Raw genomic sequence first — 24,661 nt, forward strand, 5'->3', positions numbered from 1 at the left:
TTGGTATTTCTGGAACAAATGGTATTCACAGTGTGCTTGACCTTTAGACAGAGGTCCAAATTGCTCTCCAAAATTGTTGGATCAGTTTACAACTCCACCAACAATACATTAGTGTCCCAATTTTCCCACATCCTCTCCAACATTCATCATTTTCCTTTTCTGTCATATTAGTCAATTTGGTAGGTGTGAGGTGGTACCTCAGAGTTGTTTAAATTTACATTTCTCCAATTAAAAGTGATTTAGATCACTTCGTCATATAAGTATACATAACTTTGATTTTTCCATCTGAAAACTGCCTGTTCATATCCTTTGACCTTTTATAAGGTGGGTAATGGTTTGTATTCATGCAAGTTTAACTCAGTTCCCTATATATTTGAGAAATGGGGCCTTTATCAGAGACACTTGCTGTAAAAAAATTGTTTCCCAGCTTTCTGCTTTCCTTCAAATTTTGGTTGTATTAGTTTTGTTTGTACAAAAGGTTTTTTTTTAATTTTAATATCATAAAATTATCTATTTTGCATTTTCTAATGCTTTCTATCTCTTGTTTGGTCATGAATTCTTCCCTTCCCTATAGACCTGATACTGTGCTCTTCTAATTTGTTAACAATGTTACCCTTTCTATCTAAATTATGGACTCATTTTGACCATGTACCAAGGTATACAGTGAGAGATGCTGGTAGATATCTAGTTTGTATTCTATTGTTTTCCCCTTTGCCCAGGAGTTTTTGTCAAATAATGGGTTCTTATCTCAAAGTCTGGGGTCCTGGGCTTATCAAACACTAGGTTACTATGGCCATTGACTATAGCGTCTTGTGTACATAATCTATTCTACTGATCTACTACTCTATTTCTTAGCCAGCACCAGATAGTTTTGATGATTACTGTTTTTTAATATAGTTTAAGATTGCTAGGTCACCTTCCTTTGTATTTTTTCCCATTAATTCCCTTGACATTGTTGGACTTTAGCTTTTCCAGATGAATTTTTTTGTTATTTTTTCCAGCTGTATCAAATAGTTTTTGGTAGTCTGATTGGGATGGCAGTGAATAAGTAAATTAACTTAGAATTGTCATTTTTATTATATTGGCTGAATTTACCCAGGAGCAATTGATATTTTTTCCAACTATTTAGATCTGACTTTATTTGGGTGAACAGTGTTTTGTAATTTTGTTCACGTTTCCTGGGTTTGTATTGGCAGGTAGACTCCCAAGTATTTTATAGGGTTTATAATAAGAATTTCTCTTTCTATCTGTTACTGCTGGGCTTTGTTGGTCATATAAAGAAATGATGATATGTGTGGGTTTATCTTGTATCCTGCAACTTTGCTAAAGTTACTAGCTATTTCAAGTAGTTTTTTAGTTGCTTCTCTTGGGTTCTCTAAGTATACCATCATATCCTCTGCAAAGATGGATAGTTTTGTTTCCTCACAGTCTATTCTAATTCCTTTGCTTTCTTTTCCTTCTCCTATTGTTATAGCTGATATTTCTAGTAGTGTATTGTATAATAGTAATGATAATGGGCATCCTTACTTCACCCCTGATCTTACTGGGAAAGTTTCTACCATATCCCCATTATAGATAATGCTTGCTGATTATTTTAGATTGATATCGATCATTTTAAGGAATGCTCCCTTTATTCCTATGTTCTTCAGTGTGTTTTTTTCTTTTTAAATTGTAAATGATTCTGTGTTTTGTCAAAAGCTTTTTCAGCTTCTATTGAGATATTCAAGTGGTTATGTTGGTTTTCTTATTGATATGGTAAATTATATTGATAGTCTTCCTAATGTTGAACCAACCCTACATACCTAAATCCTACCTGATCATATTATATAATATTGGTGATATATTGCTATAATCACCTTGCTAATCTTTTGTTCAAAATTTTTATATCAATATTCATTAGGGAAATTGGTTCATAATTTTCTTTGTTTTATCTCTTGCTGATTTAAGTATCAGTGCCTTATTTGTGTCATAAAAGAAGTTTGGTAGGACTCCTTCTTTGCCCATTTTCCCAAATAGTTTATATATAGTATTGGAATAGCTGTTTTGTAAATGTTTGGTAGAATTCACTTATGAATTCATCTGGTCCTGGGGATTTTTTTCTTAAGGGATAAATAATGGCTAGTTCAGTTTTTTTTCTAAGATAATATTATTTAGGCATTCTGTGTCTTGATATGCTAATCTGGTTAATTTATATTTTCATAAATATTCATCTTCATTCAGATGGATTTATTGGCATATAATTGGGCAAAATATTTCCTAATGATTGCTTTAATTTCTTCTTCATTGGTGGTGATTTCACCCTTTTCAACTTTTGATACTAGCAATTTGATTTTCTTCTTTTTTGTAAGTCAAATTAGCCAATGGCTTTTCTGTCCTATAGATGTTTTTTTTTCCCCCATAAAAGCAGCTCCTAGATTTATTCATTAGTTCAACTGATTTGTGTTACTTTCTTTTTTTTACTTTGATTCATATTAATCTCACCTTTGATTTTCAGGATTTCCAATATGATGCTCAATTAAGGATTTTTAATGTCATATATATATATTTGGAGGGAGGAAGTCAGGGCATTTGGGGTTAAGTGACTTGCCCAAGGTCACATGGCTAGTAAGTGCTAAGTGTCTAAGGCCGGATTTGAACTCAGGTCCTCCTGACTCCAGGGCTGGTGCTCTATTCACTGTACCACCTAGTCACCCCATTTTTACAGTTTTTTTAAAATTGCATGCCCAAATCATTGATCGGTTCTTTTTCTATTTTTTTGATGTAAGAATTCATAGAAATACAGTTTCCCCTAAGTACTGCTTTGACTGCATCTCATAAATTTTGGTGTGTTGTCTCACAATTGTCTTTTCTTTAATGAAATTATTGATTCTCTCTATGATTTATTCTTTGACCTACTTATTCTTTTTATATAATTAATTTATTTTTCTTTTCAACATTTACTTTCATAGGATTTTGAGTTGTAAGTTTTATCTTCTTCCCTCTCCTCCCTCTGCCCTAAGACAGCATGCGATCTGATACAGGCTCTATTTATACATTCATATTAAATATATTTTTACATTAGTCATGGTGTAAAGAAGAATTGTAACTAATGGGTGGAACCACAAGAAAGAATAAACAAAACAAAGTAACAAAAGAAAAGGAGAGCAAATAGTATGATTCTACCTGCATTCAGACTCCAAAGTTCTTTCTCTGGATGTGGATAGCATTTTCCACCATGAGTCATTTGGAGTTGTCTTACATCCTTGCATTGCTGAGAGCTAAGTCTATCAATGTCAGTCATTGTATAATGCGGCTGTTACTGTGCACAATATTATTCTGGTTCTGCTCATTCCATTCAGCACCAGTTCCTATAAGTCTTTGCAGGTTTTTCTAAAGCCTGCCTGCTCATCATTTCTTATAGCACAATAGTGTTCCACTACATTCATATACCATAACTTGTTCAGCCATTCCCCAATTGATGGATATCTCCTTGATTTCCAGTTCTTGGCCATCACAAAAAGAGCTGCTTTAAATACTTTTGTAAATGTGAGTCCATTTCCAATTTTTATGATCTCTTTGGGATACAGACCTAGAAGTGGTATTGCTATTGACTCATTTATTCTTTAGGATTAGATTATTTTATTTCCAATTAATTTTAATCCATCTATTCGAACTTGGTTGAATATAATTTTATGGTGTTATGATCCAAAAAGAATACATTTGACATTTCTGACTTCCTACATGTGAATCTGAGGTTTTATGCCCTAGTATGTGATCAGTTTTTGTGTAGGTACAATGTGCTGCTGAGAAAAAAAGGTATATTCTTATCTGTTCCCATTCAGCTTTTCCTCCCAAAGGTCTGTCATGTCTAACTTTTCCAATATTCTATTTGCCTGTTTAGTCTCTTTCTTGTTTATTTTTTGTTGTTGGATTTATCAAGCTCTTAGAGGGAACACTTGAGGTCCCCCACTAGTATAATTTGGCTGTCTACTTCTTTCTATAACTCACCTTCTCCACTGATAATATGGATGCTATACTACTTGGTGCATACATGTTTAGTATTTATATTGCTTCATTGTCTATGGCACCTTTTTGCAAGATGTAGTTTCTTTATCTCTTAATTAGATCTACTTTTTTTTTTAAAGCAATTGGGGTTAAGTAACTTGCTCAAGGTTACACGGCCAGGTGTTTCTGGGTGGGTGCTAAGTGTCTGAGCCTGAGATTCGATCTCCAGGTCATCCCAACTGGAGCCAGTGCTCTTACTCGCTGTGCTACCTGGCCACCCCAATTAGATCTACTTTTGCTTTTACTTTATCTGAGATCAGGTTTGCTACCCCTGCTTTTTTTTAACTTCCACTGAAACATAATAGATTCTGCTCCTGTCCCTTACCTTTACTCTGTGTGTATCTCTCTACGCTTCTGGTATATTTCTTGTAAACACCATATTGTAGGATTCTGAATATTGATCCACCCTATCTGCTTCTATTTTATAGGAGAGTTCATCCCATTCACATTCTGTATCCAATGTACTCCTTTTCTCATCATTTAATTATTTGTATGTCATTCCCTCAAATGCCCCCTGTTTATGAACATTCCTGCTAGCTATATCATTAATAATATAATTTTTAAGAATTACAAGTATCATCTTTCCATGTAAGGATATAAACAGTTTACTTCTATGGAGTCCCTTATGTTTTCTTTTCCCTTTTTACTTGTTTATGATTCTCTTGGGAGATCAACTTTTTGGTTTAATTCTAGTCTTCTCCTCATGAAAGCTTGAAATACTTCTATTTCATTGGATGACCATTTTTTCCCTGATATAGTACACTTAATTTTGCCAGCTAAGTGATTCTTGCTTGTAGTCCTGGCTCATTTGTCTTCTGGAATATCCTCCCATCTTTTAATGTTGGGGTTTCCAAGGCCTGTGTAATCCTGATTGTGGCTTCTTGACATTTGAATTGCTTCTTTCTGGCTACTTGCAGTATTTTTTCCTTGACCTGAAAGTTCTGAAATTTGGCTATAATGTTTCTTGGAGTTTTTAGTTTGGGATCTCTTCCCTGAGGTGATTGGTAGATTTTTTCAATGCCTATTTTGCTATTTATAGTTTGGCTTGATTATTTCTTGAAAGATGCTGTCCAGGTCCTACTTTTGATTATGGCTTTCAGGTAGTACAATGATCTGACATTGTCTCTCCTGGGTATATTTTCCAGATCAGTTGTTTTTCCCATGAGGTATTTTATATTGTTATATATTTGTTGATTCTTTTCAATTGGTTTGATTGATTCTTGATGTCTCATGGAGTCATTATCTTCCACTTGCCCAATCCTAACTTTTAAGGCATTGTTTTCCTCAATTAGTGTTTGTACTTTCTTTTCTATTTGGCAAACTCTGCTTTTTAAGGAGACATTTTCTTCATTGGATTTTTGTATCTCTTTTTCCCTTTGGCAAATTCTACTTTTTATGCAGTTGTTTTCTTTTTCCAAACGATTGATTCTTTTTTCATAATTCTTTTGCATCCTTCTCATTTCTTTTTCCAATTTTTCTTCTACCTCTCTTACTTGACTTTTAGACTTTCCACTCTCCCATGAGTTCTCTCTGGGATTGAGACCCCTTTCCATTTCTGGGTGCAGTTCTGTCCATTGTTTTGGTGTGTTGACATTGTTGTCCTTTTCTGAGTCTGTGACTTGATCTTCCTGTCACCATGATCGCTTTCTATGGTCAGCTTCATTTTTGTCGTTGTTTTTTGTTCATGTTCTTTGTCCCTTTTCCTTTCTTGACACTGTTGATCGACCCCTTTACTATGATACTCTCTTCTCTCTAGGTTTTTGTGACACTGCTCTCTCCTGGTTTTCCTCAAACCTATTTGGCTATTTCCTTTGCTGGAGTTTCATTTGAATCATGCCTGCTAATTATGAGTGTTCCATATGGCTCTGTCCTGGGCCCCTCCTCTTGTCCCTTCATGCAGCTTCACTTATTGATCTCATCAGTTCCAAAAGATTCACTGATCATTTCTATGCTGATGATTATCCCATCTTCTATAGAATTTTTTATTCTGTTTAATTTTAACTGCTCCCTTCTGTTGTTTATCTTTCATTTATACTGTATGTTATTTATACATAGATGGTTGCATGTCATGTTCCCTATTAGATTGTGAGTTCCTTGAGATCAGGGACTGTGTTTTGCCTCTCTTTATTCCCCCAACAATTATTATATTGCTTGGTACATGTTTATTTTAACAAATGTTTATTGACTAAGGGATAAGACAGATTCCTTGCTCTCATGGAACATACATGTGGTCACTAGGGGATCATTTTGAAGAGGTGAGGGAAGTATTCCTGGAGAAAGTAGCATTTGAGATATGCATAATAGTTGAGCTTTGGGTTCAAGCCTGGACATTTGTATTAGATTGTCACTGATGAAGAAAATGACTCAAAATTATATGCCTCCTTGAAGGATGGAGGTTGCGAGAACCTGGGAAAGGAGAGATTCTTTTTTTTCCTGGAATCAAAAGAGGACACATGTGTTTGTCACCTCTCTTCAGGGAGAAGTCCCTGAATACAACAAAATATTTTGGGAAGAAACCAAAACGTAAAGTATCCGGTTCCTCAGTTGTATCACTGTTCCCAACTTGCTACACTAAAGACTTTGGGAAACATTCCTTTGAAAGATATTTCTCTCTCTCTCTCTCTCATCATTCCTAATATCTCAGTATTCCCACTTCATTCACTTTACATATTGTCCCTTATATTCTAATCTGTATAATTTGTTTGATTTCTGTTGATTTTGAATTAGATAAATGGGTCCACTCACTATTTGCTATTTGAAAGGATCCATATGTTACTCGCATTCAGTGAAAAGAGAATCAAGTCTTCAGATACTGCTTTAAGGCATTTTCTCACAATTAAAAATGGCTTGAAACTAAAAAATATTTCTCCTAGACTAGAAATATTGAAGGGGACAAAAAGATATAATTCTATCTTTGTATCCCCTCTCTAAAGAGAGCAGCATGAGTCAGGCTCATGGTTCAATCTCTTGCTCTCCTCAAGGCAGGAATAAAAGTCATTCCCAGAGAGTTATGGGTGGGATTTCATAAATATCAATTTATGCCTCCAGGTGAGCCACATTTAGGCTAAATCCTATGAACATATACGAAATCTACATGGGCAACACATAGTTTTACAGAAAGGATGGGAAGGGATTCAAAAGACAAACTTGAGAGTAGTCAAAGAACATTGATCTGCTAAATGAAAGGCACTGAGCCAACGCAGAAGAAATGCAGAATGTTCTTGGAGGGCAAAGAGCAGATTAGTATAGTGTTAGTGCAAAATGGAAAGAGAATAAGAACATAAGACCGGCACAGAGAAAAAGGGTGATGATTGTGGAGAGATTCAAAGGCTAAGCACAAGACTTTAATGGAGGCAAAACAGATGAGCAGAAATAGCATTTAACTTGCAAACATGGGAACTGAGTTTGAATCATGATCCTGAATCCTCCATTTAACTACCTCTGCAAACTTGTGTGTTTAGTCTTGAAGTGGGTTTAGTTTTCCTGGACCTCAACTTCATCACCTGGAAAATGGACAGGCTCCATCTAACTCTAGATGTACAAACTTACTCAAGAGACATCAGGAATCTGCTGAAAGGTAAACATTTTAGCTGGGCCTTGAAGTATGTGTCAGAATTTAGATATAGGCTGCCATGAGAGCTCAGTAGAATTGTGAGCCTCTCTGTTGTTGAGATGGGCATATTATGGAGGCAAAGTTATATGCATACTTATCAGAAATTGATAATAAACTTGAAATTACCAAACTCCAGGGACTGGATTCTGACATTTAATTGGATGTGGGAAGTCTTTAGGAAATACTTTATTTCTAAGTCAATATCTTGTTTGGTAGTTTCATCTTTTGAAGATGAAAATTGATTTTTTCCAGCACTGCAAAAGATAACCAAGGCTATTGCTCTCTCTCAGAACTATGAACAATACAATAAAAGGAAAAAAATTCAAAGTATATATGCAAGACAGTCATCACAGCTGGTCACTTAAGGATCATCTACATGGGAGACAATGAAAGGTGACCTTTTTCAATGTTGTATACCTTGTTAAACAACTTTCTTTTATTTCCAACAAAAGAAATGATAACTTGATAATACATTTACTACTAGCTGTCAGAATCATTTCACCTGAATGTTGGGAAACTTTAGGCTCTATGTAAAAAATAGTTTGGTTAAGGCTCACTTTAAAATACTATGGCATATTTATTTATGACTTGCTTATTTCTCTGTGAGATTCTGAGGTTTAATCATTTTTGAGTGAACTTGAATGTGTGCCAAGATGCAAATTAAAAAAAAAAAGCAAAGCAGAAAACTGAAAACATGCTCTGCATCACACTGCTGCTACTGGGGTTAATATGGGAGAAAAGGAAAAATAATGGGAAGCATGTTCTCAGAGTCCATCACCTGGAATGTCATGAGTAGTGTTCCTATGAAAGGATGGAAATAACAGTTAGTTGTCTTACTGCTCAGTATTTTTCTTATTTTATCTGTGAGAGCCAGTCACCACAGAAAGCTGATCTCCCACTAAGAACAATAAGGCACAATTAATATGCTAGGTCTCAAGTAACTCCCTACCATGGTTATCCCAGGTAGGAGAAGCCTTGAGTACCCTTGAGCTCATCGATGCTGCTGCTATTGGGGAGGCTTTATTTTGCAGCTACCCAGTGATTACACTATTTGACGGGAAATGATATTTTAAAATGAAAACACCTGTAATCACTGACACCTATAAACCTCCCCCAAAGACAGAAAATCAACAAAACAATGGGCACACACATATGTCTGAATAAATTTCAGGCACTGCTCTGGCAAAAAGAAACCATATTCCACATTTTTTTTGCTTATTTTATAGGAGAAAAAATGAATTATGATTTTCAAATTAATAACACTTCAAAAATGCTAATTAGTTTCTACATTTGAAATCATCATGAACACCACAAAGGAGTAGTTTTTAGTATCTTGAGTAACTTGAAGAAATGAGTTCAATAGAAAACAACCTGAAAAGGACTAAGCTTGAACGCAAGTTATATTGACAAAATGGTACAATTATACACAAATTTTTAATACGAATATCTAAATTGATTTTTACTGGGCACGTTCAAGTCTCATGCTGCTCTTGCTTTTTATTTATGGGCTGTCTTTGAGCAGTTCAAGGATGCATTCTATATCCAATCAATTTTCCAGGACCAGTGAATTCTACCTGCATAATCTATCTCATACCTGCCCCTTCCTTACTACCCCCACTGCCATCATTTTAGTTTAGGCCCTTGCCCCCTCTTCCCTGAACTTCCCTGAAACAGAAGAGACTCCTAACTAATTTTCCTGTCCCCTATGTTTTTCCTCTCCACTCTTTCACACTAATGCCAGAGTAACACTCCCAATGCACAACTCTAATCACACCATTCCTAGATTCTAAAACCTTTAGTAGCTCCCCACTGAATAGAATGGGGAACCATTTTTCTTTGAATTTAAGACATTTCACACTAAGGCTCAAACCTTCCTTTCCATTCCTATCCCATACTGTTTCCATTTATATGCTTTAACACACAGCATTGCAAAACAAGACAATATTGTTTTTATTTTCATTTTGTCTTCTCCTTTTCTGTACCTTTACTTACACCATCCTTCATGTATGTCACAGAGGAATGTACAGACGTGATATAGTAGAAAGGGTATTGACTTTGGAGTCAGAGCACTTAGGTTTGAATCCTGCCTAGGTGGTTATCTGTATTATTTTGGGTAAATCAATTAACTTCTCCAGGTCTCAGTTTCCCCATCTGCAAAATGAGGGGTTTGAACTGGGTAGGTCTTGACGTCACTTCAAGCTCAAAAGCTATGATCCTATGAATCGACTCCCCTCTCCCCAATATATCCTGTTCTGTTGAAATATATATCTTCCTTTATAGTCCAATTCATGTCTTGCCTACTCCATGATATATCCCTGATCCTCCTTAAATCTCTCAAGTCATTCAGGTTGGCCCTCCCTTTGGCACTGAAATTCATCCTTTTATCATAAGTATTATCTGTATATCTCCCTACTATTACTATTTACACACATACATGAACAGCTTCTCTGTATTTATTTTTAAATAGATATTTAAAATGTAGATAATTGTAATCCATTAAAGATAAGATGCTAATGCTCATTAGTACTGTAAAACAGGTACCAGAGAAGGCTGTCTTGAGAACACCATCAATAAGTTTCTTATTTCTCCTATTTTGCAAAGAGGCTAGTATATTTCAAAAGCCTTTCATTGAGTAAAGGAGGACTTTTCATATGTGATTCTTCACAATCTCTCCCATAATTTTGGAGCCAGCTACAGGTGTATTGACGTTCCAAGTATGCTCCAATATAGAGTGCTTATATACCAAACATGTCATCTTTCCTCCTCTGCTTTGTGTATGATGAATACACCACTCTTTAGAAAATCACCTCTTCTAGTATACCCAATTGGACCCTTGTGCCTTGTAAGTGTTAATTTACCTCACTGTAAGAATTAATTCCCCTCATCTAGTAAGCATCCTAGTTCCCAAAAGCAATTTTATCATAGGATCAAGGCTGTGTTTTCCAAAAATGGAGATGTTATCTTATAAACCACAAAATGGCTCATTTTTTTTAAAAAAAGTAATCATTTTGACCAGAAACAAAATAAGAAAATGTCACCATTATATAATATCTCATGATAGATAATTAACAAGCTATTAGTCATAATGAAACATCAGTGTTTCATTAAAAGCAGTTCTCTTTTTCCCATTTGTTCTTTTAAGTTCTGTTGATGCATTTTAATTGTTTTTGTTTGTTTTTCTGAGGATGAAAAGCAGAGATTTGCTGGAAAATGTTTAACAACTAACTCTCCCCCTCCAAAAAAAATGTACAAGTGACACACTTTTAAATTTATTCTTAATTATTCACATTTTCACCATCACTTTCTTAAGTCTAGACCATAAACAAAACAACAAATCAAGCCCTGGTTTGTAGCGTTTATCGATTTATAAGGTATATAAATTGTCACAAGGACAATTTAAGGATTAGTTCTGGCAAGCCAGAAGGACTGACTCCAGCACATAACTATTTCCAAGAGGGCAAGATGTCTAGGCAAAGGTCATCTGCTTAAGGGCTAAGTATCTTTACACTTAATAAAGTTTCAAGGCATTTTGTAGGACATAAATGCCAGGGGCATGTGACTATTTGAAAGGGAAAGTGTGTGCACATGTTTTTGCCCAGGTTCAAAAAAATGTAGAAGGAGGCAGTGGAGAGATTTTGGGAGGAATACAGTCTATAGTCTGGGGCACAGAAGAGGTAAAAGAAATTAATTCACCTTAACCCAGTTTCAAGGGAGGAGTAGAGTACCTTTTGTAGATGGAATGAAGTAAGCAAAGTCTTGACAACAGACTAAGTGACCCTTCTGTGTGTCACCTGGGTGAGTCAAAGGCCTGAAGAACCAAAACTTCTCTGATTAGCCCCCAGGCATGTTGGCCAAGGGTTGCCCACTGACTGGTAATCATACTCCATGGAAGAAGCAGAAGCAGCTGTGGCAACATATGGCTGCTTCAGTACATGGCCATGGCAGCTTGCCAGGGAAGAAGCAAATGGCAACTTCAGAGGAGGAGAGCAGCAACAGAGAGAAAAGTGTCAGTGAATGAAGACTGCAACTCTGCAGAGCACAGTGGCAGCTGCACGGGAATTCTGGAAGGAGCAATGAGAGCTGGACAAGCAGACTTGGGATACTGCTTCAAAGTCACCCACAGATTCAAAAAGTATAGTAACTACTGAAGATACCAAAAGCAGCATGGAGTACAGATGTTGGAAAACCTCAGCCCTGGTTAAGGTCTCCTAATTGTTGTAGCCCCTTGAACGAGTAAACTTACAGCTCATCTGCGTGCTTCAAAATTTCTCTTTGTAACTGAAATACTCACTAACTTAGCCCACAGTAACTATGGAGACAGCGAGACCATTTATATAAAGCAGGACTCAAGGGGAAAAATACTAAATTACAAAAGGTTCTTTACTATTGAGATTTTTACCCATAATCTCTGTGACTTCTGATATATACTAACAGCTCCTTTTTCTAGTGATCTGACTCCAAAGGTCATGCCAACAATCCCGAATGCAATTGCAAGGTCAAGACTAGGTGGATATGTTCTTCCTGCTTTTATATATGTCCCCTGAACACCCCTTTGAGTACTTCTGAATCCAGTTTACTCAGGCTTCTGCTTTCCAGGGTGTCTTAATACTCCCTATTTTCTTTTTGTGAGTGAATGTGCCTTTCCTTGCAAAAGGCTAGAGAAATTATGCCTTGTTAGCTGAAACTAACTGATGCATACCTTGCCGAGAGCCCCTGGTGTTTACAAAGAGGGCTTATGGTTACTAGACAATTATCCATTCCTGACATATGACACTGTTACTGTCAGCAAAGTGTATTTAATTAAGCACATGACACCACAAGGCATGATGCAAGGCACTTAAAAAAAACAACAACACAATTCTCTGGGCACCAGGAACTTCATTCCTTGGCTGACTTTTATTATCATCGAGCTATTAAGTCTCACAAAGAAACATTATGCAGGGTACAAGCTATCAGTCATTTAGGAAATTTAATTTGGCATCATCAACCATTTCTTTACCATCAGCAATATTTCCTATATCCTCTATTAAATGATTCAACAGTGCTACAATAACCAGTTTATAGTCATTAACAAAAATAGGCCAGTTGGATTTGTTTGGTGCTGAATTCCATTTGGGCTAAAAAACATAGGAAGTCTCAAGTAATGAGCAGCCGCTGAAAATTAGCCTTGCTTGACTTGACCAGGGACTGTAGCAAATATGCACAGTGATTGCATGACATATTTTTCTGTTTGTTTCACTGCCATGCTTGGGGAAGATGAAAGGTTTCAAAACCTTTATTTGCATTCTGAGTTGAGAATTTTTTTTCCAAACACCCTTAGAAAAATAATGTGGCTGGTGCAATAAAAGGAATAGAAGGAAGCAAAGTTGTGCCCCATGAGAAAATGTTAAAGGAACTAGTTGGAAAAGAGATGAGGAGATTTCTCCATTGACTTTTTAGATGGTTGCTTTCTGAGAATGATGCTGACTATGTTTATGTTTTCCTTGTCTACAGGGGGCCAAACAAGAGAAAACAGACTTTCAAAGCAGGTGAAGTTTTAGCTGGATACCAGAAAGAATGTCTTGACCATATGAGTGACTCAGGGGGCAGTTAGATCTGAGTTCAAATCCTGTTTCAACTATTTAGCTGTGTGAAACTTTGTCATTGTTCAATTTCAGTCTAGTCCAACTCTTCGTGACCCAATTTGAGGTTTTCCTGGCAAAGATACTGGTGGTTGGCCATTTCCTTCTCTTGCTCATTTTACAGATGAGGAAACTGAGGCAAACAGGACTTGCTTGAGGTCCCATAGTTAGCTAGTAAGTATCTGAAACCAGATGTCAACTCAGGTCTTCCTGATTCCAGGCCCAGTGCTCTATCCACGGTGTCACCTAGCTGCCTACATTAGCTACCTAGTGTGAGACTAGGCAAGTCGTTTAACCCAGCTCAGTCACAAGTTCCTCATCTTTAAAAAGGAGATAATAATATCACCTACCTCTCAGTCTGTTGAGAATCAAATGAAATAACATAAGAGAAGTACTTTGAAAATTTCAAAACCCTACAAAACTACCAGCTGGTATTATTATTAATAAGTTTTATTATTATGGCAGTTAGGTGGTGCAGTAGATAGAGCACTGGGCCTGGAGTGAGGAAGATTCATCTTCATAAGTTCAAATCTGACCTCAGACACTTACTACCTGTGTGACCCTCGGCAAGTCACTTAACCCTGTTTGCCTCAGTTTCTTCATCTATAAAAATAAGCTGGAAAAGGAAACGGCAAACCACTCCAGCATCTTTGCCAAGAAACTCCAAATGGAGTCACAAAGAGCAGATATAACAGAAAAAGGCTGAATAATAGCATTATTATTATTAAACAAAGAGAAGAATGGGTCACGAAGGGAAAATGCAGCTAGGCGGTACATAGGATAGAGTGCTGGACCTGTAGACAAGAAGCCCTGAGTTCATATCCAGCCTCAGAAATTTATCAGTTGTGTGACCCTGGGTAAATCACTTAACCTTGCCTCACTTTACTCAAATAGAAAATGGGGATAACAATAGCACCAGCCTTCCAGGGGTGTTATGAGCATTAAATGAGATAATAATTCAAAAGCACTCAGCACAGTGCCTGACACAGTTTTACAAATGTTAGTTGTTGTTATTATTATTTTTCCCCAGAAGTTCTTTGAGAGAATCATCTGACTTCATAGATATTCATAGGCCCAGAGGCAAGGTATCTCCTGATGTCTGCCTACCAACTCTCTTGTTTTATGAGTCTATCACTTGCATTTGAAACAGAGAACAATAAGGGTAGATAGAGTGGTAAAATTACTAATCTTTCTGTAAAGTTTCCAGCTGATCAGACAGGCTTACCACCTTCTCTGTCTTACTGAGTGTTAATAATCTGTCTGCATAAATGCCTGCCATTATCACTTACAATGCTTCCTTTGTGATTTTTGTATTTAAACTCCAGTTATGGTCCAGTTGATGAGTGTTCTGGAGTCACCTCCCCAGGTGATGATCAAAAAAATTTCTTGTTTCCTTTCAATGTGTCAGAAGAGCTTTCTTTACACAATTGTCTTTCTGCCTGATTAGCCTTCTGCAGAATCTAGATGATAAAGCCTTAATATTAGGGAGGGGGAAGTCTTTCATCATGTACATTCATTTTTATAAATGACTATTCCATTCTGCTACTGCTGGAAAATATTTCAGGAAAATCCATTATTGTTTAATAAAATACGTTGGCTATTGAAAAGCAAAACAATCTAAGGGTTCTGGGACTCTATGAAATTTGCATACCCAGGCATGTTCTGATTTAGGTCAGATATTTTTTCTGAATAATAAATTAGAAGGATTAATTGCTTTTTGGATGGGCATACTATACTAAGTTGTCTATATTAAGATGCCTTAAGGAAAAAAAAAAAACATGTAAATAAAGCAGGACTTTTAATGACTAAAAACATAGAGTTCCTCTCCTTGAATTTGATTTTAGATGGGTAGTGCTATACTTATACAAAAATACCTGCCTATGATAGCTGGACAGAAGTGAGTCAGGTGGCTAACTGGGAGAGATCACCGAGACACAGGTCACAGAAAATGAAAGTTATTTCCTCCCTGCATTTCCCCTCCCCAGGCCCAGTCTTGTAATCAAGCCTCACTTTTGTTTGGGCTTGGAGATATTTTTCGTTGCCAGAAATCAGTGGATTGTAAACAAACAATGTAACCAAATAAATCTGTACACTGACACTTATACATAACTACCAAGCATTCAACATGCCGACCCCAGTTGACTTCTTTCTTTCAAAATAATAAATCCTTCCCATTGCTCATTTGCTAAAATGTGGTCTCATTTATCAAGACTAGAGACATGGCTATGGAGGAAAACACAACCAGCTTAAGAATCAGTCATAAATGTTTCTGGGTTTGCATCTGATTTAACTAGGATGAAAATTTCTACTGTACTTTGTTATACACTCACAGTTAAGGCACAGAGAAGAGCTAAAAATTCTTCTCTCCAAATACTATTTCCTTTTGGATAGAAGTGAAATTTTAATGGTCTATAACTGGCATAACCAAGAAAGAAGTTCTTTTTATCCTAGCAGAAGAAGACTATAGTAAAATCAAAATTAATTCCTTTGACTTTTTAATGATGACCATAAAAAGCATTTATTGAATGTCTGTTGCATGTGATATTGCAAGGTATCGTGAAAATTTAAATTAAGAGTCATGTTTCCTGCCATCTAAGAGCTGATAAATGATAAGGGACAATGTTAATTCAGACAAGTACACAGAGACAAATTAAGAAGGCTTGAAGAGCTACATTAAATAGGTAACTGAATAATTGGCATTTCTTGTAAGCAAGAATACTTACAATTTCTTGTAAGTGAAGAATAAAAATGAGCTAGTAGCAATTGCATATTTAGGAAGGGGAGCTTGTTACCTTTTTGCTAGTTATGGAGAAAAGGTTTCACTGTGGCTTTAGGTACTTCCAATCATACATTTCCTTTTGTTATTAATTGTTTTGTTTTTATTTTATTTTTTTGTGTTTTGTAATTAATCATCATTATTTATGATTATATAAAATATAATATCAATAATGATTATTTATAATTACATCAAATATTTACTAATATAAGAAATCTTAAAATTAAATAATTATAAAATACTATAAATATATTTGTATGATTATTATTTAATTTAGGAAAAGTAAGAAGACTGAGTAGTCTGCTAAAGATTGCTGTTCAGTCATGTCTGATTCCTCATGACCCCTTTTGGAGTTTTCTTGACAAAGATATTGGAGTAGTATGCTATTTCATTTTCCAGCTCGTTTTACATAAGAGGAACTGAGGCAAAAATGGTTAAATGACTTGCCCAGGGTCACACAATTCATAAGTTTCTGAGGCAGGATTTGAACTATTAAGAAGATACAAGCCCAGTGCTCTATCCACTGCACCACCAGCTAATGTTTACATTCTACTTAATGTATGTCACAGTTAAAAAAAATTAAATGTTCCTTTGTAAACCAAAAAGACTTATACATAGAATTTTTAAATTTATACAACTTATTCAGATGCTATAACTAAAGTATATACTTCAACTAATATCAACATTTATTGAACAATATTAACATTAACTAGAGTGATGTTTACTAATGTTCAGTCTCAGAAAAACAACCAGAGGTATACCCTATTGTTAGTACTACATTAACACTATAAAATTAATAATTCTTAGTATTTCAAGTGTGTGGTTGACACCTCCTTGACTCAGTCAATAAGTAAAACATTTATTTATTCTTTAGTAAACTTAACATAAAGCATATCTCTCCGGCTGATAATATAATTGGAGTTTGGCCATAGACTTAAGTTAGTCAACATTTGTATTGTTGAATGCTTTGAAAGGAATAAAAGATTGTCTCATTTGATAAATGTCTTCTACATCCATGATACACAGTAGATCCATAGAAATACTAGTTATAGCCATAATGCCATCTTCTGGCTGTCTCCATAACATGCTGCCTATAGCATCAGACTTCTCCTCTTCCTCCTCCTTCTCTACCTGGAACTCAGACTATCACTCCTGGGCTCTAAGGGGGTGATCTTATACTTAAACCCAGTATGTAGATCATGTATCTGATGTTAAATACTAGTGTAAATATCAGGTCAGCATGACTTTTTCCCTCCCCTTTGACTTTGGACCATGATTGGTGAGTTTTCAACTTATCTATTGACTGATCTCAGGTCCGACACACTACTTCTGTATCATCTTAGTGTGATGAATAAGACTGAACATACCACTTGTTCCTTCAGTCCTTAAAATTAAACTCAATGAATGTAGGTACTGTCATCTGTGTTTGTATCTGTATTCCTAGAATTTAGCATATAATATTTTAGAAATGCATTAGTTCATAGAAAAATCCTTTCAAACTTCAGAAAATTAAAAGAATCAAATGTTTCAATACTGTCCAAATTATACATCCACTCATAGATAATCTTTGTCATGATTTTTACTTAATCTTTTTTTAGATTTTTATAATTTGTATATAGTAACTTTAGTGTTGCTAGGTGGGATAGTGGATAAAGTGGCTGGCTTGAAGTCAAGAAAACTCATCTCCCTGAATTCAAATCTAGCTTCACACACTTATTAGCCCTATGACCCTGGGAAAGTCACTTAATCTTGTTTTCCTCCGTTTCCCCATCTGTCAAATGAGTGAGAGAAGGAAATGGCAAAGCACTCCAGTATTCTTGTCAAGAAAACCCCAAATGGGGTCACAAAGGGTCAGACACAACTGACAAATGACTGAGCAACAATAATAGTTGATGTGAGGAATATCATTTGAATTACTTATAACAGTTTGTCAGAACTAGCTACCACACACACATACACACTTATACACACACACACACACACACACACACACACACACCCTTATGACTTAAGTTGGAAATACTGATTATAATGTTTAGAATCACTGAAGTTGTTTGCTTTGTAGGAGGGTGAAGGTGTCCAGTCTACATCATTATGGTTGCATCATTGTATAATGAATAACCTGATGGATTTAGTCGAGAAGACTTGGACATGATGGACTTAATTAAGAAAACCTGGGCTTGAACTGGTGCTTCTAACACATTTCAGTGGTATGAACTTGCTGAGCCTCAGTTTTCTTATCTGTAAAATGGGGATAATAATGACTTTAATACCTATTTCACGGTACCCACATACACACACATATACACAAATGCTATTAATACATGAACACATGTAATGTTAAATTGGCCTATTAAACAATGTCTTTACTCTGAGAAAATGTTTACAGTCATTTCTTTAATTGTCTTAAATGGTGTGACACAAATCCTATAGACTACTGGAACAGGGATAAAGATATGGACCAGATTTGTGATTTTATCAATGCTAGGAATGCCCAATGAGGAAACTCCCTTTAGAGATTCAGGTTTGTGTCTTCTCTACAATTTACCTAGAGGACTAACAGGTTAATTGGTTGCTAGAATTATGAAACAAAAAGGGACCACCTGCTCTGCCTCTGAGAATATACCTAATGTACAATGCAACCAAGTGACACCCAAACTAAAAGGATAGTTCCTTATCTTTGGAAACCACAGCAATACCCCCAAGCAATCATTTATTTCCTCCATTTCTCCTAATCCCACCAAGGAAAACCAGGAAGAAACAATTCTAGTGAATATGTAAATGATTACTAAGCAGCAGATAATTATTCCCAAATCAATAGCTGGACAGCTGGGTTACTCTGTGTCAAAATCCAAGCAATTCAATGACATTTCCCCAAAGACTATTCTCTGTTGTTATGGAGAATTTTTCGTTTACTTTTTGCATTTTGATTGATTAATGCACAATGCACCTTGGCATATTTTTCATTTGTAATGCAAAATGCGGGCAACACACAGGAAGACACACTTGAATTCCCCTACCATTTCTTATTTGAATTTTCTTTTAATCTTTCAGAAACACAGGCAAAATTTTTTTTACAGGTTTTTGTATTTTAGATTTGAAAGCATCTTTTCTCCATCTCTGTAGATTGTACAATCTATAAACGGTACCAATTTAATTTAATAAACTCATTTAACCATTTCTACGTGTTTCTAATCTCTTTGATGGTGATATCAAAGCCTGACTGTGTATCATTGACAGTCATTCCTGGAGATATGGTAAATGTGTTATTAGTATAAGGAATAAATTTAGCTCCAAAGCAATATCTACCTTTGTTATATATGCATTCATGTATATATGCTCTAGTGAGACATCATGTGATAATAATTCCCAGAAGGGATGGTTTATATCTGGTTCTCAGAACATCATAGGTTATTTCATTACATACCAAAATTCTGTCATAAGCCCACTTCTATCATTCTGCCCTATAGGGTTCACCTCAACTTTATTAGTCTACTGGGGGAATTCTAACATCTTTTTATATTCAAGCTTCCCCATTTTTCTTCCTCCTAAATCACAGCTCACAATCCCCATCTCCTCATCTCATGGTGCCTATAGCCACACTTAGAGTGACAGAATGCAGGAGGGCTCTTCTGGGAGCCCTACAAGACTGACAAGAGCCTCCTTAACTCACGTACAATCTCAACAAGACCAATCAAAAGATTCAATAAGGCAGCCTTGAATACCATTCACCCACCTCCACTTGGCTTCTTTTCCTAAGACCACTCTAGAAAAATGACTTCTTATTCCTCAATTCCTAGTTCCCTTGTGGTAAAGTGGAAAGACTATGGGCCTGGAGACAACAGGCCTAGGCTTACCTTCTAGCTGTGCCACAAATTAGCTATATGACCTTAGGTACACTACCTTAGGTATACCAACAAGGTATATTACCTTAGGCAAATCATTTAAGCTTGCTGAGTCTCAATTTCCTCATCCAAACAATGGGTGGTAATAATATCGCACTAGGTTCTGCATAGGATTGCTGTGAAGATCAAATGAAGCTGTAAGAATAAAGTACTACGTAAGTATCAGATACACTCTCCCCAATGGGTCAGATCCTATGTTCTCTCCCTATATATTCCTCTTTGTAATATGGGAAAGTTTAAAGTGTCAGTACTCAGGACTGCAGGACCCAGTGTCCCTGATAATGTTTACTATGAAGAGTATATACTATTACCCTTTCAGAAACCATCAATATATTACAGAAATATCATCTCTTCTCCATCCTGCCATCTTTCCCCTTAACCTGTCACAGCATATTTTTCTGATATACCCTGGTAATTCAGTTAGAAATTAACAAAGAATTATTTAATCATAGGTATTTAGAAACTTTCATATTTGTAACACTAAATTTGGATTCTGTCAGTCTCTAATTAACAAAACATTAGTAAGATAATAAATAAGAATGACAGAATGCCATGGGGCACTTTGTAGTTGAAATGGAAATAAATCATCTGGAAAGTAAATAGTGACAACACATTATTTAAATGTAGGCCGCTAGGTGGTTCAGTGGATAGAGCCCTGGGTCTGGAATGAGGAAGAGTTGAGTTCAAACCTCACATCAGATACTTACTAGTTGCAAGACCTGGGCAAGTCACTTAACCTCTGTTTGCCTCAGTTTACCCTGGAGAAGGAAACAGCAAACTATTCCTGTATCTTTGCCAAGAAAACCCCATAAAACAGGGTTTTGAAGAGATGGACACAATTTTAGGTAAATAATTTAATCACAGCTACTCACTGCTAATGACTTAATAACAAAAATTGTATAAAGCTAGTGATGAAAACAATAACAAAAGTATCATTTACATAGTGCTTCCAGTTTACAAAGAATTTTACTTCTGTTATTTCATTTGATCTTTACAATAACCTGGTAGGTAGGTGCTATTTTAATGTTCATTTTATGGATGAGGAAACTGGGCTTTTGAGAAGTTATGTGTCTTGCTTAGGGTCACACAGCTAGTAGGATTTGAACTTCAGTCTTCTTACTCTAAGCACAGCATTTGTAGTTGTTGTTCACTGGTTTTTCAGTCATGTCCAATTCTTCGTGCCCCCATTTGCGATTTTCTTGGCAAAGATACTGAAGTAGTTTGCCATTTTCTTCTCTAGCTCATTTGAAAGGTGAGGAAACTGAGGCAACAGGGTTAAGTGACTTGCCCAGGATCATACAGCTGGTAAATGTCTAAGACTGGATGTGAAGTCAGGAAGGTGAGTTTCAGGCCTGGCACTCTCTCTACTGTATCTGCCATGCTGCCCAAGCCCAGCATACTATCCACTATCCACTTAGTTTTGTGCCCCCTCCCTCTTCTGGAGACAAATAATTTGTCAAAACTCTATTCTCTTTGTAAGATGGTAGATTGCTTTTTTTTTTTCCTTAAAAATCAGAAGTCGGGGGTGGAGCCAAGATGGCAGAGTAGAAGCACAACCTTCCTGCGACTCCGGCTTCCACCTTCCCCTATCCATGTAAAAAGGGGACTCTAAACAAACTTTGGAGCTGCAGAACCCACCAAATGACACAGAGAAGCTAATGTCCTGCTGAGGACAGCCTGGCAGGCCGAGAGGAATCAGCCAGCACAGCGCTCTGGGAGCCGAGCCCAGCCCCACACCAAGGCTTCAGCCCTAGGGCGGGCCTGACCAGCTGTGGGCCAGAGGGACTCCAGATCAGAAGCAGCGGTGGCAGTTTCCAGATTTATCAACACATAGATGCGAAGGACAAAGTGAGAGGCCAGTGCAGTCTGGACTTTGGGACCAGTAAGTGGGAGTGCATGGCTTTTACCCCTGGGGCAAGAAGATGCTGAGATGCCTGCACAGCCAGCCAGCTCCACATGGCAGCTTCAGCTCCTAGCCTGCAGAGTGTAAGGGGACCAAGCACCAGTCAGAGGGGTAATCGCTCTTACTTTAACCTGCTTGGATCTGGATTGCAGTCTAGGGTGGAGGTCCTGGGGTGTGTGTCCAGCTTGCCAGAGCGGGTGGAGACCTCAGAGAGGGGACCCATCTAACACCTCTGGCAGATAAGAAAACCCCAGCTTTTGGGATGAAAGTTCCCCTGTCTGGTGGCAGAGTCCTACTGTGGCAAAAAGTCTAAAACTCAAGTGACTGAGGGGCGACATGACCAGGCAAAGGAAACAAAGCAGATAGAAGATTCCAACATTACACTCCTATTTGGGGGACAAAAAGGAGCAAAGCATGGAATAGGAGGAAAACAGTGAAATTAGAACTCCTGCACCAAAAGCTCCAAAGGAAAATACAAGCTGGTTACAGGCCCTAGAGGACCTTAAGAAGCAGATAAGAGAAGTGAAGGAAAAATTGGGAAGAGAAATGAGAACGATGCAAGAAAATTATGAAAAGAGAGTCAAAAGCCTGACTGAGGAAAATAATACCTTAAAAAACAGACTGACTGAAATGGCAAAGGAGGCTCAAAAAGGCAATGAGGAGAAGAATGCTTTTATTTTAAGAATGCTTAGACAGAAATACCAGGAGTCAATGGGCGCCTAGGAGAGCTGACTGATCTGGTCAAACAGCTCTGCTCTGAGAACTTGCAGAGTGCTGAAGGACAGCACCAGTGTACCAGGCATAAGTTGACATTCAAGCTCTTTTGTGAAGATGACCAGACACCACTCTGTGTGAGATGTGCCCAAAGCCCAGAGCATGGTGCTCACAAGCTCTCTCCTGTAGTAGAGGCTGCTCACAATTGCAGGGAGAAGCTGCAAAACCTCCAAAGTCTCCTGCGGAAGCATTTGGAGGAAGCTGAGGAACTTCTTGCTGGGGAGGAGAGACCTGCTGTTGACTGGCACTGGATGATCACAGAAGAATATCACAAGCTGCACCAATTCCTGATGGAGGAAGAATCCCAAAATCTTGAAAGGCTGAAGCAAGAGCAAAGGGCAGAGCAGGACAGACTATCCCAGCTTGTGCACACCCTCCAGGACCTCATACTAGAGTTGCAGGGAGCAGGCCACCAGCCCAATGTGGATCTGTTATGGGAAGTCAAGCACTTGCTGGGAAAGAGTGGGTCAGTGCTGTCCCAAAGGGCCAATGCTGTCAGCCCAGAGCTGAGAGAATACCCCATCCCAGGTATGATTGAGATGCTCAGACAATTCAGAGTGGACCTCACAATGGATCCCACAGCAGCCAGTCCCTGTGTGATTATTTCTGAGGATCTGAAGAGTGTGAAGGCTGGAGAAGGCTGGCAGGTGGGGACCAGCCACCCTGAAGACTGTGCTTTCCATGCTGTCCTCACTGAGCAGGTTTTCAGCTCAGGCAGACAGTACTGGGAGGTGGGTGTGACTCAGTTACCTCAGTGGATACTGGGGATCTATACCCCACACTTGAGGAAAAGGAGGGGCAGGTATCAGGACCCCTGTGACTCTCTGTTCCTGCTTTCCCATGTCAAGAAGGAAGAGGATTACTATCTACAAACCTATCCTGGATCATTGAACCATCGAGTGAAAGGCCATGTATCCAGGATTGGGGTGTACCTGGAATGTTCTTCTGGAACTCTTTCCTTTTACAATGTTCTCCAGCATTCCCTCATTTATGAATTCCACTCAATTCCTTTCAGAGTCCATCACACCCTTCTTTTCCCCCGGCCCCCCAATTCCAGGTACAAAGGCTGGTCCCATGATTCTCTGTCCAGTGAAATCTCATCTTTGTGCGTGTTGCTATTCCTGTCTCTGAGCATTTCTCCAGGGAGGAATTCTCAACCCACCACCCTGGCTGTAGGCCTTCAATTTCCAGCCTTCCCTGGAAGAAGATGAGCATCACCTCCTTCATGATGAAGAAGAAACTCCCTGCTCATAACTGGAGACTTGCCTTCCACACTGCAAACTGAGGGGGATCATTTCCAAATATGTTACACTCTATTATGCTCAACTGATACAGTCCATCAATTTTCACTCTGAATTAATCTTGTTTTAGCAATAAATAAAAAGTAAATAAAATTTATTTCATTAATATGTTATACAATAATAATAATAAATTAAAATAAATTAAAAAAAAAACTTTTTCCAGTCCTTTATACCTTGAATTGCAGTAAACCTTCCTTTGTGCACTAATATAAAATGAAATAAATTCTAGGATTTACAAAAAACAAAAAAATCAGAAGTCATTTATATTTACAAGTTGGATTTTCTACATGTACAAGTTATTTAATTTCAAGCTAAAAAGTTAAGTCCTTTCATAATCTCTCTGCCTAGTTCTTTCTTCCTTATTCAGTTTTATCATAATGGAAAAAAGACTTATTCACTAGAGACAGAGTCCTCCATCCCACTACCATCTATTCCTTCCCAATATCTCTTAACCTGGAATCATCCTTTTGTTTTCCCTCTTTCATATATATTATTTCTCAACCATTTTAAAGTTATGTCACTTTGATAGAAACTTGATCATTAACTTTCTCTGCAGTTTGGCCCCGAAAGAAAGTATTTTTCATTTGGCTTCTGTAATCCGAAGTTATCTGCCCTGAGCTCCCAAAATATGCACAATCAAAAATGATTAGAGTAATCAAGCTGCCTGAAAAAGCAAGAGGTTTCTGGCATTTGAGTTCCTGGCTGAAGAAAGTACATAGAGAAA

The 24,661-nt window shown here is 37.3% G+C and overlaps 1 pseudogene; it reads left to right on the forward strand.

The window, feature by feature from the left end:
• Nucleotides 1-11,589: 11,589 nt before the first annotated feature.
• Nucleotides 11,590-23,767, forward strand: LOC138147328 (probable E3 ubiquitin-protein ligase TRIML1; annotated as a pseudogene).
• The last annotated feature ends 894 nt before the right edge of the window (nt 23,768-24,661 follow it).

Source organism: Petaurus breviceps, unplaced genomic scaffold (genome assembly GCF_028583685.1).
Source record: "Petaurus breviceps papuanus isolate PSGF00001 unplaced genomic scaffold, PetGlider_PUasm1.0 90784, whole genome shotgun sequence".
Classification (NCBI taxonomy): domain Eukaryota; kingdom Metazoa; phylum Chordata; class Mammalia; order Diprotodontia; family Petauridae; genus Petaurus; species Petaurus breviceps.